Source organism: Girardinichthys multiradiatus, chromosome 11, assembly GCF_021462225.1.
Source record: "Girardinichthys multiradiatus isolate DD_20200921_A chromosome 11, DD_fGirMul_XY1, whole genome shotgun sequence".
NCBI lineage: Eukaryota > Metazoa > Chordata > Actinopteri > Cyprinodontiformes > Goodeidae > Girardinichthys > Girardinichthys multiradiatus.
In genome coordinates this window covers 5,911,294-5,926,937 of record NC_061804.1, presented here as the reverse complement: position 1 = coordinate 5,926,937, position 15,644 = coordinate 5,911,294, and the positions used below count along the sequence as shown (strand labels likewise).

At 39.4% G+C, this 15,644-nt stretch overlaps 1 long non-coding RNA gene across 1 annotated transcript in view; it reads right to left on the bottom strand.

The window, feature by feature from the left end:
* Positions 1-740: 740 nt before the first annotated feature.
* The window catches only part of LOC124876832, a 156,643-nt gene continuing 141,739 nt past the window's right edge, over positions 741-15,644 (bottom strand). Inside the window, exons 5-7 of the long non-coding RNA XR_007040384.1 lie at positions 12,272-12,473; positions 10,360-11,961; positions 741-1,928 (exon numbers count right to left, since the gene is read on the bottom strand). This is a non-coding gene — a long non-coding RNA (uncharacterized LOC124876832). The remainder of the gene's footprint in view (positions 1,929-10,359; positions 11,962-12,271; positions 12,474-15,644) is intronic.

Below are 15,644 nucleotides of genomic sequence, written 5' to 3'. Positions count from 1 at the left end.
AAGAAGTGAAGAAGGATAAATTATCCAAGAGTCTCCAGCAAGCTCCTGCATGGTCTAATGCCATACAATATTCAAATCTGTAGTTGATTGTTTACAGACATTTATACACAGAAAAAGGCAGAATCAAAAGTGCCCATTGTAAGATGAGCAGATGATTCCATCCAGGTTTTTCTCTTTTCTTTTTCAATTAACTTTAATAATTTGTGGAACCCTTTGTTTTTTGTTTGTTCATTGTTCCCCCTGATTGCTTGGTCTCACTGTTCATTGGTTTACACTCCACTCCCCTCTGTATTTAAGCTCTTTAGTTGTCATTGTTCACAGCTGGCTCCTAACGTTTTGTCTGGTCTGGTTACTCTGTGTCCTGGTCTGGCTCTGGTTCCATATACTCCTGGTTTCCTGTGAGCCATTTACCTTAATTATTAAACTCAATTTACCTTCATTTACCTTGTTCCTGGAAGCCTTCTTTGCACGTTGGTCCTACCACAACATTCCATTATGACAGCAAGACAGAGCCCATTGTCACAAGGTTAAACTCATAACAAATTAACTCAAAGAGTAGAACATTACAATTTTGAGCCTGTGGTGAGAAGACTCCAACATTTTTAAATCTCGCTGAGAATAGGTGCTCGATTTTACTAAAAGCAGAAGCCAACAAACTGCGATTAAGACTAAGCATCAATACATGAATAGGTCCCCATCAGTCACAATTTGGTCCAGAAGAATTACAGAAGGACCAGGATAGGAAATGACTGTTTTCATAAATTTTATGAATTTACAAAATACTTCTTTCCTATCAACACCTGTTTTACAACACACTTGAAAATAAACTACAAGCTTTATGCAAAATTGTACAAAGTGAATTCATAAATACATTTTAATTGAAGCTGTTTTTTTTATTTGCTTCTTCTGCTCACTAATTGCTCTCAGCATGAGCAAGAGAAGATGAGGAAAGTGCAATCTGCATTTTAGGCTTCATTAGTTTACTGTAACTGACTCCGCAGTAGGCAGCAAGTTTAATCTCTGAAGTTCTTTAACATAAAATACTAGTTGTTCTTAAGGTTTATGCTTAAATTCTTCAGTACAAATGAGAGACTACATCGACAAAAAAGTATAAAACTACAGAGGAACTTGTAAAAGTCCATTTGTGCAGGTAAAAAATGCAGAAAAGACAGAGAGAGGCAATACTGGACTGTTTATGCTGCAGGGTGAATTAAATCCAAATGAATCAATCAGGAGTAAATACCTTCCTGGTTGGTCTTAACCCCACCTCTTTAACGCACACTCACACACAGATTAATGCCCACAGGTATGCCAGATAACCCTGCAGTTCAGATTGATTCATGAAACGAGTGTCAAGTTCAAACTGAGGACAAGGCTTGCAGCTGGAACAGCTAAATGAATCTCCAACAAGGTTAAAACAATGTTTCAACTGCAACTCTTCTGTAAATTCTAGCTGCAGCTTTGTGCATCTGTCTATTTGAATTCCAACTAATTTAACATTTTTTAGAAATATGTGCAGAGCTACGTTTTCATCACACCTGCTGCTTTGTGTGTCTTAATCTTAATTTTTGCTTCCATGTTAATTATCCCTATTGTTCAACATTTCATCTTTTAAACATGCATTGTGTTACATCTCAGTGTCTTATTCTCAAATCAAACAGCACCAATGGAGAGACAGAGCAAACACATCCATAAAGTTCAGCAATTTCAAACGATTTGCACTTCACGTGCTTCTGCTCGCTGGTGCTGTGTCCTTTATGGGAGCTTAGAGTAGAGCTCCTGCTGCTCTACATCAAAGTGAGCCAGTTGAAATGGCCACTCTTATGGTGGGCCAACTCTACGATGTTGGGCCGCGAGTCCGGCCACCCTGTACCTGTGCTTTCAATCTCATCCCACTCTTGTCATGGTCCAACTCTGGGATCTTTCTCCTGGAGACAGGCACAACAGAGCAACAACATTTTAAGATGATAGAAAGGTAACATTAGCTCAATCAACCACTGGTTATCAGCAAGGTAAGTTAAATACATTCCCTGAACATGTTGAACCTCTAAGCAGATGGGCTACAGCAGCAGGAGACCACACCAGGTGCCCTTCCTGCCAGCTAAGAACATGAAACTGAGGCCATGGTTCACACAGGCTTGCCAAAACTGGACAGAATGGAAAAAAACATTGCCTAGTCACATGAATCCCAATTTTATTTGCAACATTCAGGTGGTAGGAGCAAAATTTAATGAAAACAACATCAATATGTGGATCTATCCTGCTTTGTGTCAACCATTCAGGCAGGTGCAGGTGGTATAATAGCGTGGAGGATATTTTCTTGTCCCACTTTGGGGATCCTTAGTACCAAATGAGCATCATTTAAATGTCTCAGCCTCTCTGAGCATATTTGCTAACCATGTTGATCCCTTTATGACCACAGCATACCCCTGTTCTCATGGTTCCTTCCAAAAGGATAATGCACAAAGCTCAGATCATCTCAAACTGGTTTCTTGAACATAACAGTAAGTTCACTGTACTACAGATATCAATCCAGTAGGGCTTCTTTGGGATGTGATGAAACAGGATATTTGCATCATGGATGTGCAGACGATGAATCTGCTGCAAACGCATGATGCCATCATGTCAATCTGGACAAAAATATCTGAGGAATGTTCCCTTTGTTAAATATATGCCAAGAAGAAGTAGGACAGTTTTGAAGGCTAAAGGGGAACAACTTGGTACTAGCAAGGCGAGTGTGGATGGATAGATTGGATTCATATCCTTATTAATGATTAGATTAGATAAAATGAGATGAGATGAAGCATCTTGCACTTGTTGCTACCTTCACTCTTAAACAGCAAGATAATTAAACTCCTCCACTTGAAGCATGGACTCACTACCAACCCAGAGGGAGCAGTCCACCTTCTTCTGATTTAAAACCATTAACTCACACTTTAGGTCCACAAAACAGATGTGAACTGCCAAGTCACTCCTCTGTAACTCTGTTAGGGCGTAGATCTGGTTCAATGTTCCATGACCTGGAAAAAAGCTGTGTAACTATTTGAAAAATCCCCAGCAGTAGTGTATGCTGGTGATTTTGTAGTCTCCTGAATTGTTTTTCATTTTTAATATATATTGACGTGTCCTCTACCCTTTTTCTAATGTTTCTCTATCACCAGAATCACCATCATAGAAATGATTCAAGTCCCACGCCTGTTGTGAAGTTACCTGAAATTAAGGTGGATCTCGCCGCAACAAAAGGCACTAAACTGGTGTTAAATTAAATCTCTCTTCCCACTGACATTCTGTCTTATAATAAAGTTAATTAAGTGTGAAAGTTGGTAACTGGAAGCAAAATGGGAGCAAATGTCTCTCAGATAATACGATATCCTGCAGGGGAACGCCGGCCTTTTCTGATGGATCATTGTCAGTTTTATTACGGTCTGCCATGGCTAAATTAGGAGATAGCATTCCCTGCCAGAAAAGAGGAAGTAATGAGCATGAAAGCTGGATTTGGAAAACTGCACCTGACTCCTGCCATTTTGAGTAAAAGGAAGGAAATGTGTTAGGGACTGTAAATTAATTAAAACGGTTACTCAAAGTGATATAAGAGCCCTTGACAGTGTGTAATTGCAATCAGTTAAATTGTGTAATTCAAGCAGAGAGCCATGGGGAGCTGCAATTTATAAAGAGGCGTGGGGTTGAAAGGGGCGGGGGATTTATTTATTTTATCCTAAACACCTCTAACTGTGTTTACATCAGCCTGGGCAATTAATTATACCTGCATATAATGCTTTCTATGTTATTTTAAGGTGATAAATCTGTGAAAAAAACAAGTGAAATGAAATAATTCTGTGATCACTACTGTGAGTTTGTTAAACTTTACAACAAAAACAGCATTTTCTGGCATGGATGGATGGATGGATGGAAGCCCACTATTTACTAGTTGCAAATTCATTAGTCAATGACAAAGCACATGTAATATTTGTTTTTAGCTCAGTTGTAGTAAACAATCTACAAAGAGAATATGTCTGTTATCTATAATATTAAAAGGTGGAGGGTATTTATAAAACCACTCTGGGAGAAAGAAGAGAACTGAAGAAATGAATTAGAGGGAGCATGTAACATGAAATAAAACAGGTAAAAAACAGTGATGTACTATTGTCAAAGCATTGAAAACAAAAGAACAAAAAGAGCTGAAAAACAGGAAGAGGAGTAGGGTGGTGGAGAGAGTATTATTTCACCTGCCTTTCAATGAGGAAAGAGAGGTCTCTGATTGAAATAATACATTTGGAGTGTTAGTAATGCCACCTTAAGTGCTGCTGGAGGAGTTGAGTGAATTAATCGCCTCCCTGACTCGATCTCAGCCAATTACATTATTCCCTGATTTATGAAACAACAGGCCTAGACTACTATAACCTTGAGTCCAGGAGGTGTTAAGTAAATCTGGCTTTGTGTAAAAATCCAGACAAAGACTAAGAATAATTGGTAAATCTCACTTTTTAATTAAATCTTGTCCTTATAATGCATCATATTCTGAAAAATATAATACCAGATGAGCTTTTATTACCTCAATATTTTGCACACTGTCAAACAGTTAACAGCACCATGTTATGTTCCCTGATTTGAACTTTTGTAAGCATGCCGATCAGTGATGGAGCCTCGCAGACGGATCAGGCAACGCTGATGCTCTCATTGAACGTATTCCTGTCACAGTGTTTCTGTGTTATCTCTGTCCCTTTTCCTAGAAGAGACCATTAACAAAACTACTACCATTTTTTCTTTCCTATAAAAAGTACTCCTGACCCTTTGCTTCTGGGTTTGTGGCTGTGTCTCATTCCTGCATTGAGACATTCAAGGAGCTAACATTGGCAAACAATTTGTGTGATTTCTTATGTTTATTATTTTTTATTTTTTAACTTTTTCTACCCTGGTTGACTCTATAGTATGACCAGTTTTACTGTACTTTATACTGCAGGAATGTGGAGTTTTGAGGATGCTTCCAGTAACAATACTGTCCTTTAAAGCGGTACAGTATGAGGTTTTTTCTTGGGGTGCACAAGTCTGCTACTAAGTGAGCAGTAGAGGTAGATATGAGTTTGCAGCCTAGTCTGGTTAAACAAAGATGTGAAATGTAAGGTCATGGATTCACTGACTAGGAGGATTTTTAATTGGGATCGAGCTCACAGTTACCCCTGCTCTAAAGAGGTCCCTTTGTAATTTAAATATTATTTATAGGAATAATTTATTCAGTGATTTGAATATAGTTAAACTAAAGGTGCTTAATCTAGGAAACCCAAACTTAGACCCTATATTGAAATTAAGGATGTGTTTTAAACCAAGTTATTTGTAAGTATGATGAAAAGATAATGGATACTGGTACTGGTACTCTGGCTCTGGCTGTTGAAGTGCAGGTTCAAACGGGTTTGTGAAGACTAACGCCTTTGCGTTATGTGAACTTAATGTGGTTGTGGATCAATTTCATTTTATATCTTACAGTGTTATGATCTGAGAAACAATTTAAGAAGATGCAACAGAAAAATAATGAAGAGACTTTTGTTTTAGCAAATGAATTGAAAATGCTTGACAGCGAAGGCAGAGAGTTTTGTATGCTCTATAATATACAGGGGTTGGACAATGAAACTGAAACACCTGTCATTTTAGTGTGGGAGGTTTCATGGCTAAACTGGACCAGCCAGGTAGCCAGTCTTCATTGATTGCACATTGCACCAGTAAGAACAGAGTATGAAGGTTCAATTAGCAGGGTAAGAGCACAGTTTTGCTCAAAATATTGAAATGCACACAACATTATGGGTGACATACCAGAGTTCAAAAGAGGACAAATTGTTGGTGCACGTCTTGCTGGCGCATCTGTGACCAAGACAGCAAGTCTTTGTGATGTATCAAGAGCCACGGTATCCAGGGTAATGTCAGCATACCACCAAGAAGGACAAACCACATCCAACAGGATTAACTGTGGACGCAAGAGGAAGCTGTCTGAAAGGGATGTTCGGGTGCTAACCCGGATTGTAACCAAAAAACATAAAACCACGGCTGCCCAAATCACGGCAGAATTAAATGTGCACCTCAACTCTCCTGTTTCCACCAGAACTGTCCATCGGGAGCTCCACAGGGTCAATATACACAGCCGGGCTGCTATAGCCAAACCTTTGGTCACTCATGCCAATGCCAAACGTCGGTTTCAATGGTGCAAGGAGCGCAAATCTTGGGCTGTGGACAATGTGAAACATGTATTGTTCTCTGATGAGTCCACCTTTACTGTTTTCCCCACATCTGGGAGAGTTACGGTGTGGTGAAGCCCCAAAGAAGCGTACCACCCAGACTGTTGCATGCCCAGAGTGAAACATGGGGATGGATCAGTGATGGTTTGGGCTGCCATATCATGACATTTCCTTGGCCCAATACTTGTGCTAGATGGGCACGTATCTGCCAAGGACTACTGAACCATTCTTGAGGACCATGTGCATCCAATGGTTCAAACATTGTATCCTGAAGGCGGTGCCGTGTATCAGGACGACAATGCACCAATACACACAGCAAGACTGGTGAAAGAATGGTTTGATGAACATGAAAGTGAAGTTGAACATCTCCCATGGCCTGCACAGTCACCAGATCTAAATATTATTGAGCCACTTTGGGGTGTTTTGGAGGAGCGAGTCAGGAAACGTTTTCCTCCACCAGTATGACGTAGTGACCTGGCCACTATCCTGCAAGAAGAATGGCTTAAAATCCCTCTGACCACAGTGCAGGACTTGTACATGTCATTCCCAAGACAAATTGACGCTGTATTGGCCGCAAAAGGAGGCCCTACACCATACTAATAAATTATTGTGGTCTAAAACCAGGTGTTTCAGTTTAATTGTCCAACCCCTGTATTTGTTCAGTTTATATTGGTGTTATATTCGCTTTTACATAAATCTCCTGTGCCACGCTGTCATCTGTCCTCTGACTGTCCTTCTGTTACTGCTCAACATGATGAAGGAAGAGCGATGACGAGCAGCAGGTGGCTTCATGGCTTCATCATTGCATCTCTGACCCGGAAAATAACATTAGGGCAGAAAAAAAACGACAGTTGGTTCCAAGGCAGCAGTTTTACAACTCTCAGATTTCCTAAAGAGGCAAACACTGAAAAACAGCAAGGACAGTCTTATAAAGAGAGGTACTATCAAGGTCTAATTTGAGTCACTTGCTCAGTTTAAAAGAGTTTTTGTCTGTTGGCTGGAAAAATACACCAAAATCTGTGACTGAGTAATCAAAGTCCATGCAAATGTTTTCCTCAAGCTGCATTCTGTCATGGTCAGGCTTAAGGGTCGTTCTTTCACTGCATCAGGAGCTATTTTTTTGATACATTCTTTTTAATTTGATGTGAAAGTATCATGGAGAAAATTAGAGAAATCTTCCAGTGAATTTTGCATTTGTTGTCCGAGTGGGACCTGACTGAAAAACACTGAAAAGGAGATCACTGAACCGGATTCATTTTAAAATGAAGAAGCAGCAGCTCCACTCCAAGTTCTCCATGGATGATGTAGATTTTTAAGTGGTAGACTCTGGTCTAACTTACAGAGAAAGCTTATTTCCCCAGAAGCCAAGCCTTGATCAATTGGTAGGTGCCGCCTGCAAGTCTAGGCTCTAGGTATTTTCGTTGTCTGATGAGCTAACCCCTCCCTCCTACTTCCCTATGTCTAAAGGGATTGCTCAAACCAGCTCTCCATCCAACGGGTCCAGACTTCCCCAAACCTAGAAGGTCTTACTAAGCAGGTTTAATGAAAATTCTGTTTAAGCTGGTGTCAAGAAATGACTCGCCTAGCCTCTGACAGCCTTCATACAACAGTCTCGCCCTTCTTCAACTGGTGGTCTGAACGACTGAGTAGCCTATCGCAGTCATCCACACTTTCAACAGTCACTTTTGTTCACGGCTGCTCATTCTCTAATTTTACAACTGGCTCTTGGTATATGGGCTAGGTTGATTTTAGTGGCTCGGGAAGCTGAAACTAGTGAGTTTGGAGAGGCTTTGAAGACGGAGTCTCATCTATGCACCTGATGGAGAAGATTCTTCTGGTAACGAGTGGTTTCTTGAAGGGAATACGACTTAATCTTCAGTTTTCTTCCTTTAGGTGGCAGGCACTGATGCTCCAGGCTTTGATGGTTAAACAGGATCTTTGTGGTTATATGTCTCCAAAGACAGTAGTTTCCAGAGGCTGAAGAGTTGAAGGAAACCCGGAGACATAAAAGAGGTTGATTCAGGAGTTCCAGAAGCCTGAAACTTGGAGCAATCAGCTGTTCACCGATCAAGTTCACTTCTGTTGTCTGGGTAAAAAGGTTTTAGATGAAATCAGATTCTTAATCTTGAGGCACAGTCCTTTCTGGGCCCACGGATTGATCTTCTTTTTTAATGCAGTCGATCAGTGGGGCTGTGTCTCTGTTCCTTTTCCATCTAAGCTTCTTTTCTCCATCCGATCTTGTTCGCTGGTCTTCTGCAAGGAAACAACCCTGTTCCATCCTTCAGCATTGCTTTTATGGTGCTTGATGCTTTCACCAGTCAGCCCCTTATTAGGCTTCTCAGTTATTGCGCAACCTATTCAGCTCAGCTTCTTGATTATTGCTCAATACTTTAGTCATGGTCATCGTGACCTACTGATTCTGTTTCTCGGCCTTGGAGATGCCGATAATATCCACGCAGCTGGTCTGTAGTCGCATCCTCCCTTCCTCCCGTTTGCCTTGAAAAGGTTCGCTGTCAGCATGCAGCTGGTTCTCGTCACTCCTAGTCATCCTACCGTTCTTTCCTTAATCTGCTCAGTTTTAAACTTTACACAGTATTACACATTTCATTCTTCAGCTTTCAGCATTTACTTTAAAACACAGTTGCAAAACCATCACTTCATTCTTTTTATTCATGCTTCACAAATGATTAACGTTATATCTCTTTCATGTATAGCTGATTGAGAATGTCAAACCTTAATGTTTTTTACTCTAATTCTCAGTTCTTACCCTCACTTCAATCATACATCTTTTAACTTGTTAATCAAAGGTTACTAATTTCATTTAATACATGTGAAAGAATGTAAAATCATGAAACATAATTGGATACTTGTTTATACTTCTGCAAAAGATAAGACAGATAATATGTGGCTCCACACAGGCCTCTCCAGTCTCTCAGCTCCAGAATATGAGAACATGCTTGTTTCACTCCTCACTGCTTCTACTGTGTGTTTTAATAATTATTGCATGGATTACACATAAGGATATTTATTGTAACTTTTATGGAGTTAACTGTGAGCAGTTACTAAATGTTGCATGGATTACATGGAAAGATCTCACCTTATTTTGACAGTATGCGCCCTGGTTTTTTTCACTTCTTGGTTGACAACCTGTTTCATGTGGCCCCTAATGTTATTTTGGGGGTATGCCCACCCTCTCTAGGACAGTAACATTTTTCTCATATTTGATGTAGTTGAATCATACTGGCATTCAATCCTTCTTTTTTGTTGAGGTTTAAAGTTTGTAGCTTTGTCCATCATTTACCCTAAAGAGCTTTTCAGAACGTTTAAACAGCACATAAGAGGATGCGCTTTTTCAAAATGAAGCAATGAGATACCATCCAGATGTTAAATGCCTTATCTTCATTACATACACTAATATCAAAACTCTTAACACGTTTTATCATGCATAGGCTGCTTTCCAATCCAAAGTGAGGCAAGCTGTAATAAAATGTCCTTATAAGATTCAACAGCTTAGCTGCCCTTTGAGTATAACAGATAACAGAAAATGACACAGAAACAGTGTTAAATGTGCTCATAAATCTAAAGCCTTTTGTCAGCTGCTCTATTATCACTACCTGAAGCTACCTGAAGCTACTCTGAACATCTATCACCATTCAAATGATCTTCACATTAACTTTCATACATATACATTAATCTTAGTGAACTTTTAAGACTAATAGGAATAGTACAACACCACAAAATTCTTTCAATGCTTTACAAATTTAAGTACAATACATAACCAAGGTTGCCAACTATGCTAAATAATAGACTGTGCTACATGCTAGCTGCTACACACAAACTGTGTAATATTTTAGATGCTAAACACTGTGCTACATGGTAGATCACCATGCTAAATGCAACATGTATCGCATTGCTTTAAGTTCTAGAAAAAAACGAAACTACAAACACAAACTTCTACTGTACATGACATTGCTCCGGTCTTGTTTCAGGCACAGTTGAAGATCACTCAATTCTGGTGGAGATTCTGTCAGAGAAGGTGGCTTTTGGAATAGGACCCAAGTATAGACAGGCAGGAGCTGATGGTGTGGTGAGTCAAGAAAGATTTAATACAATAAAATCAAAAAGGAAAACTTACAGACAGGCAGATGGTAGCAGATGCAGAAACAAACATGGTCAGGCTTGGCATGAACAGAAGTAAAAACCAGCAAGGAACAAACAGAACTGAAGAGTATATATAGACCATCGCGAAGGTGAAAGCAGTGAGACTGATTAAAAGTAGCAGGTGGACTGAATGAAGCAGATTGCAAGCTGTGGCTAGAGTGAAAACAAAAAGCTGAAACTAAACAGGAATACAAGGACATATTCAAATCTAAGGAACATCTTACAGATATAACGGAACAAAACCAAAAATGCACTATGAACAAAATACAAGGATCATAAGAAACTAAACCTAAGGAAAGAAATAAAGCACCACCTGGAAAACAATGAACAGAAGCAAGATCCAAAACACAACCTGTAGAACATAATCAGAAGCAGAGAAAAAATTCTAAATAAAAACTCCAAACACTCTCAAATCATGACAGATTCTCCAAATATTCTACTGCAACATTCTCTTCAACAAACAAAGTAAATGCAAGATGCTTACTGTTCTTTATGTTAGATGCTAAAAGCTAACTGTGCTAAATTATGCAGGCTTCACAGGCCTAGATGCTAAATGTTAACTGATTAATGCTAGATGTTAAACAGGCACTGTACTCGGACATTCTAAAAATGTTCTACAACTAGATGCCACTGACTAACTTTGGTAATTGCAAGATGCAAAATGTTAACAGTGCTAAAACCTAGGTGCGACACTCTAACAATGCTGAGTGTTAGATGTGACTGATTAATGCTAGTTGCTAAACAAACCCTGTTAAATGTTAGATTGTCTACAACTAGACTTGTTTGACAAACTCTGGGAAATACTAGAAGCTAAATTCTTCCTGTGTTTACAGCGAGAATCTAACTTTGCTAAATACTATTCACTAAACATTAACTGTGCTAAATATTAAATGCAAAACTATACTTGTGCTAGATGTTAAGCACTGACTTTGTTAAACGCTAGATAGCTATCCAGAAGGAAAATTGTTAGTTTTTTTATTGCATTAAATTATAATTATGAGAATCAGCACACAAAAACAATACAAAACAAATCCTTTCTTTTAACTTGGTAATAACTTGCTAAAAATACTAGCTCAAATTGGTGAGTTGGACAATTTATAAAAAAAAAAATGTTTCATAGTTTTTCAATCAAATCCAAAATACATGCAGTTTTGTTAGATAAAAACACAACCACAGTTAAGTGAGATGAGGCATGTTTTCCAGTTGTCAAAATAAACTTTGTTGAAATATTTTAATTTGCAAATACTTAGCCATCATGTGAAGTGAATCAAAATCCAACAAATGGTGAATGAAATAAACACTACAAAACACAGACAAAACAGGCTTATTTTATATTCTAAGTAACTTTGATTCATAAAGCTGACAAAGATGCATTTCACAATGAAAGTTCAGATCCTAGACTGTATCAAATGTAAATGATTTACATGTCCTAGTATTTATTTTGTTGCTACAAGCTTAACATACTGTAGTTACAGAGTTTCTATTGATTTCATAAAAAATGTAATTTATGTTCTTTTAGAAAAGCCGCTGGACATTGTATTGTAGAAAAATCATTTGAGGTCATCTCACATTAAGCCTAGAAACACAGGGATCAATGCAACACAGTTTTATTTTGCAGTTTTAATGTACATGATGTTTCTATTACAACACCAATCTCAGTATGAAATCTCCATTAGAAAAGTATATTGTCTCTTTAATTCCACCCAGTGAGGATCTACTCATCCAGTGAGAACCATTTTATTTTCAGCAATTCCTCCTCTGACAATTACACAGGACAAGCTGGACAGTTTTGCTTGCTCAAAGTTTGTGCCCAGATATAAACACAATGAAAGCTGTCAATCTTTTGTTTGTACATGTGTGAGGACATTCATCATAGTTTCTCTCACCTTCTCCTTTTAAAGTCAACTCCTCTCGCACGCTGCCTATGTGGGACTCACAGCTTCTCACGTTGCTGCTCTGATGATGCCGTGCAGCATCACAGTTTTCTCTGTTGACCTTAAACACTGAGAGCTCTAACAACACTGGCAGGTCTGAGAAACGGCACGTATATGTCAACCATTTTAGTGGGAAGAGGCCTTGGAGGAAGAGCTAAAAAGTGATACAAAAGAAAAGGTTAACAATGTGAAATTACTATGTTGTCAAAAGAAGGCTCTCAAACTACTGCTTTCCAAGCACTTTGTCACATTTTAAAGAAGCCCAGTATAGGTTATTTGTAGATTTTAAAGCTAGCAAGAACACTTGCTGCATGGCTGTCAAAAGATGTGACAGGTGAAGTTCCCCTCACAGGTGTTGTTTGATCTTCTCACATCCAAAGGAATATATTGCCTTATAGAAATACCTGGAGACACACAGTTTTCTTTATTTATTTTGAATGTGTGTTAAAAGCAGATCACTGTATTTTTGTCCAGTTGTGTTTTTCCACTGGAACTACATTGATTAGAGCCTATCTCCCAGTTTAATTTAAATGTCAATACCAGGAAGGGAATTGTGGATATCCACCATTCTGGTTTATTTTTATCCTTGTATAAAATTATGGGAACGACTGTCCAGCCATCATACAGTTCAGAATGTTCCAGCAGTTTTGAAAACATTTACAAATAGTTTAAAAGGCAGTTAACTTATGTTAACTTCTGAATTTGAAAACATAATGAAACAAAAATCTCATTATTTTGACATTTAGCAAATAGAAATAATTGTTGTGATCTTAACTGACCTAAGACAGGAACAGATTCATCTGATTTATTACCAGGCAGTGATAATAAAAGGTTGGCTTTTTGCAGTGCATGTTAACACTGAATATATCTGAGCCTCCATATGCAATTTTGAAACAATTTGGACTAGAGAAAATTCACAATTAATGTCCACAATTTTCTAATAAATAAAAATCATTGAGGCCACATATTGTATTATATTCCAGCTTGGATAAAATCATGGTTTAAAGTGAACCACTTAAAACCCAACTCATACCCATAGTGTTTCCCCAAAACCCTCTGATCATAACTGTACAGTCTAAAGATTTTCCCTCCTCCTTCTCAGATTTTCACAAATTTATTTAAAACTTTGCAGTCTTAGCATGGGGTCTGCTTGTCCTCAGTTTGCAGCTCTCTTTGATTATCTGATATTTATTACTAACCTCCTCATATTCCTGCATTTTGGTCTTTTGCTCCTTCTGTATCACTGACAGTGTCTCCAATGCCAGTAAGGGAATATTTCAGAGCCCAGACACCCTGCGGAGGAAACTCATTTTGGCCGCTTTTATCCGTGATCTCGTTCTGTCGGTCATGACCCAAAGCTCATGACAATAGATGAGGGTAGGAGCGTAGATCGACTGGCAAATCGAGATCTTCGCTTTTTGACTCAGCTCTCTCTTCACCAGACCGGTACAGCGCCTTCATCATTGCTGACGCTGCACCAATCCATCTATCGATCTCCCGCACCATTTTTCCCTCGTTCGTGAACAAGACCCCAAGATACTTGAACTCCTCTACTTGAGGCAGGACTTGTCCCCCGACCTGGAGCAGGCACTCTACCCTTTTCCGGCTCAAGACCATGGCCTCGGACTTGAAGGCACTGATTCCCATCCCGGCCGCTTCACACTTGGACGCAATCCTACGGCCACCAAAACGGATCCCCTCAGTATGTTGGCTGCGCCTAGAAATTCTGTCCATAAAAGTTATGAACAGAATCGGTGACAAAGGGCAACCTTAGCGGAGTCCAACCCTCACTGGAAATGAGTCCGACTTACTGCCGGCAATGCGGACCAAGCTCTGACACCGGTCGTACAGGGACCTAACAGCCCGTATCAAAGGGCCTGATACCCCATACTCCCAGAGTACCCCACACAAGATTTCCCCAGGGACACGGTCAAAGACCTTCTCCAAGTCCACAAAGCACATGTAGACTGGTTGGGCGAACTCCCTTGAACCCTCCAGGACCCTGCTGAGGGTGTAGAGCTGGTCCAGTGTTCCACAGCCAGGATGAAAACCAAAGTAAATTGATGCACCCCAGATAATCATTTACAATAAAATACTCTCCTCCTGACCATATTCCTTGCCTCGAATGCAGTTCCTTTCATAATGAGTTCAAGGCAGGACCCAAATGCAGGATTTAGCGGAGTTAAAGAAGGCGGGATAACAACATAAACAGGATGAACGCAGGAGCAAGAAAATCCAGGCAACAGACATGGAAGAACTCAGGACTGGACCAGAGCAAAGACACAGGGTAGGTAACGGGAGGAACCCACAAATCACAATGAAAGTCAGTGAGGTTTTAAACAGAGGGAAGTGCAGTGTGGACCAATGACAAAAGGGGAACAGGTAATCAGATGAAATGATGATCAGGTGTGAAGAAAAGCTGCAGGGAACTGAGGACAAATGTATCTGAAGGTAAACAACCAGTAGAGGGAGCAAGACTTGACTAACAAAACTAAGGGAACAGATCTAAAGGGAAAACACATGAACACCAGCACCGAACAATGATCAAACTACTAAAGAAGGAACAGAAAAACACCTAACAGAAAAAAAGTAAACTAACAAAAAACCCAAAATGGCAGATCCTGACAGTTCCTTCTCCTAGTGGCCCATGCTCCTTTCTTCCTTGCTGTCAGAAGAGCAGCGGAGATGAAGGTGCATCTGGGCAGCAAAGAGCACAGACAGATCCCTCATTTGTCCTGACAAGCCTGGCAATCTAAGAGGCAGCACAAACAGCCTCATACATCGCACACATCAGCAGCTCCAAACACACACACAAACTGAAGCACAAACATTTAATGTCAAGGACACACTAACTTTTTTATAATTTTGAACCTTTTTTTTTTTAAACTTTTGAACAACCTGCTTCACCACCAAAGGCTTCCATGTTTTCATCTAGAACTTTAGCTGCAAACTGGTTGCCCCCTACCAGCTTCACTTCAAGAGCTGATGGTTAAGTGGATTGCCCTTGTCTATCAAATAGTGGTGGAGATTGTTGCTTTTTGTGTCATATCACTTGATTTTTTCCACATACCACAAATGCAAAGAAAAATCTTGTCCCAAATTTTAAAAAAGGCCTGTAAAAAGAACTATAAAACAATAATATCGCAAAAGTTTAAGACCATTAAATGAAAAGAAATACTGTTATATATTTGATAAATTACCCCTAACCCAGAGACTGTAAAATACATCAATTTGTAATTGTCTTATATGCCTTAAATCTTGCCGTACAGTTAAAGGGGAAATATCATACTGTTTACAACTTTTCCATTTCAGCTGTTTTAAGGCT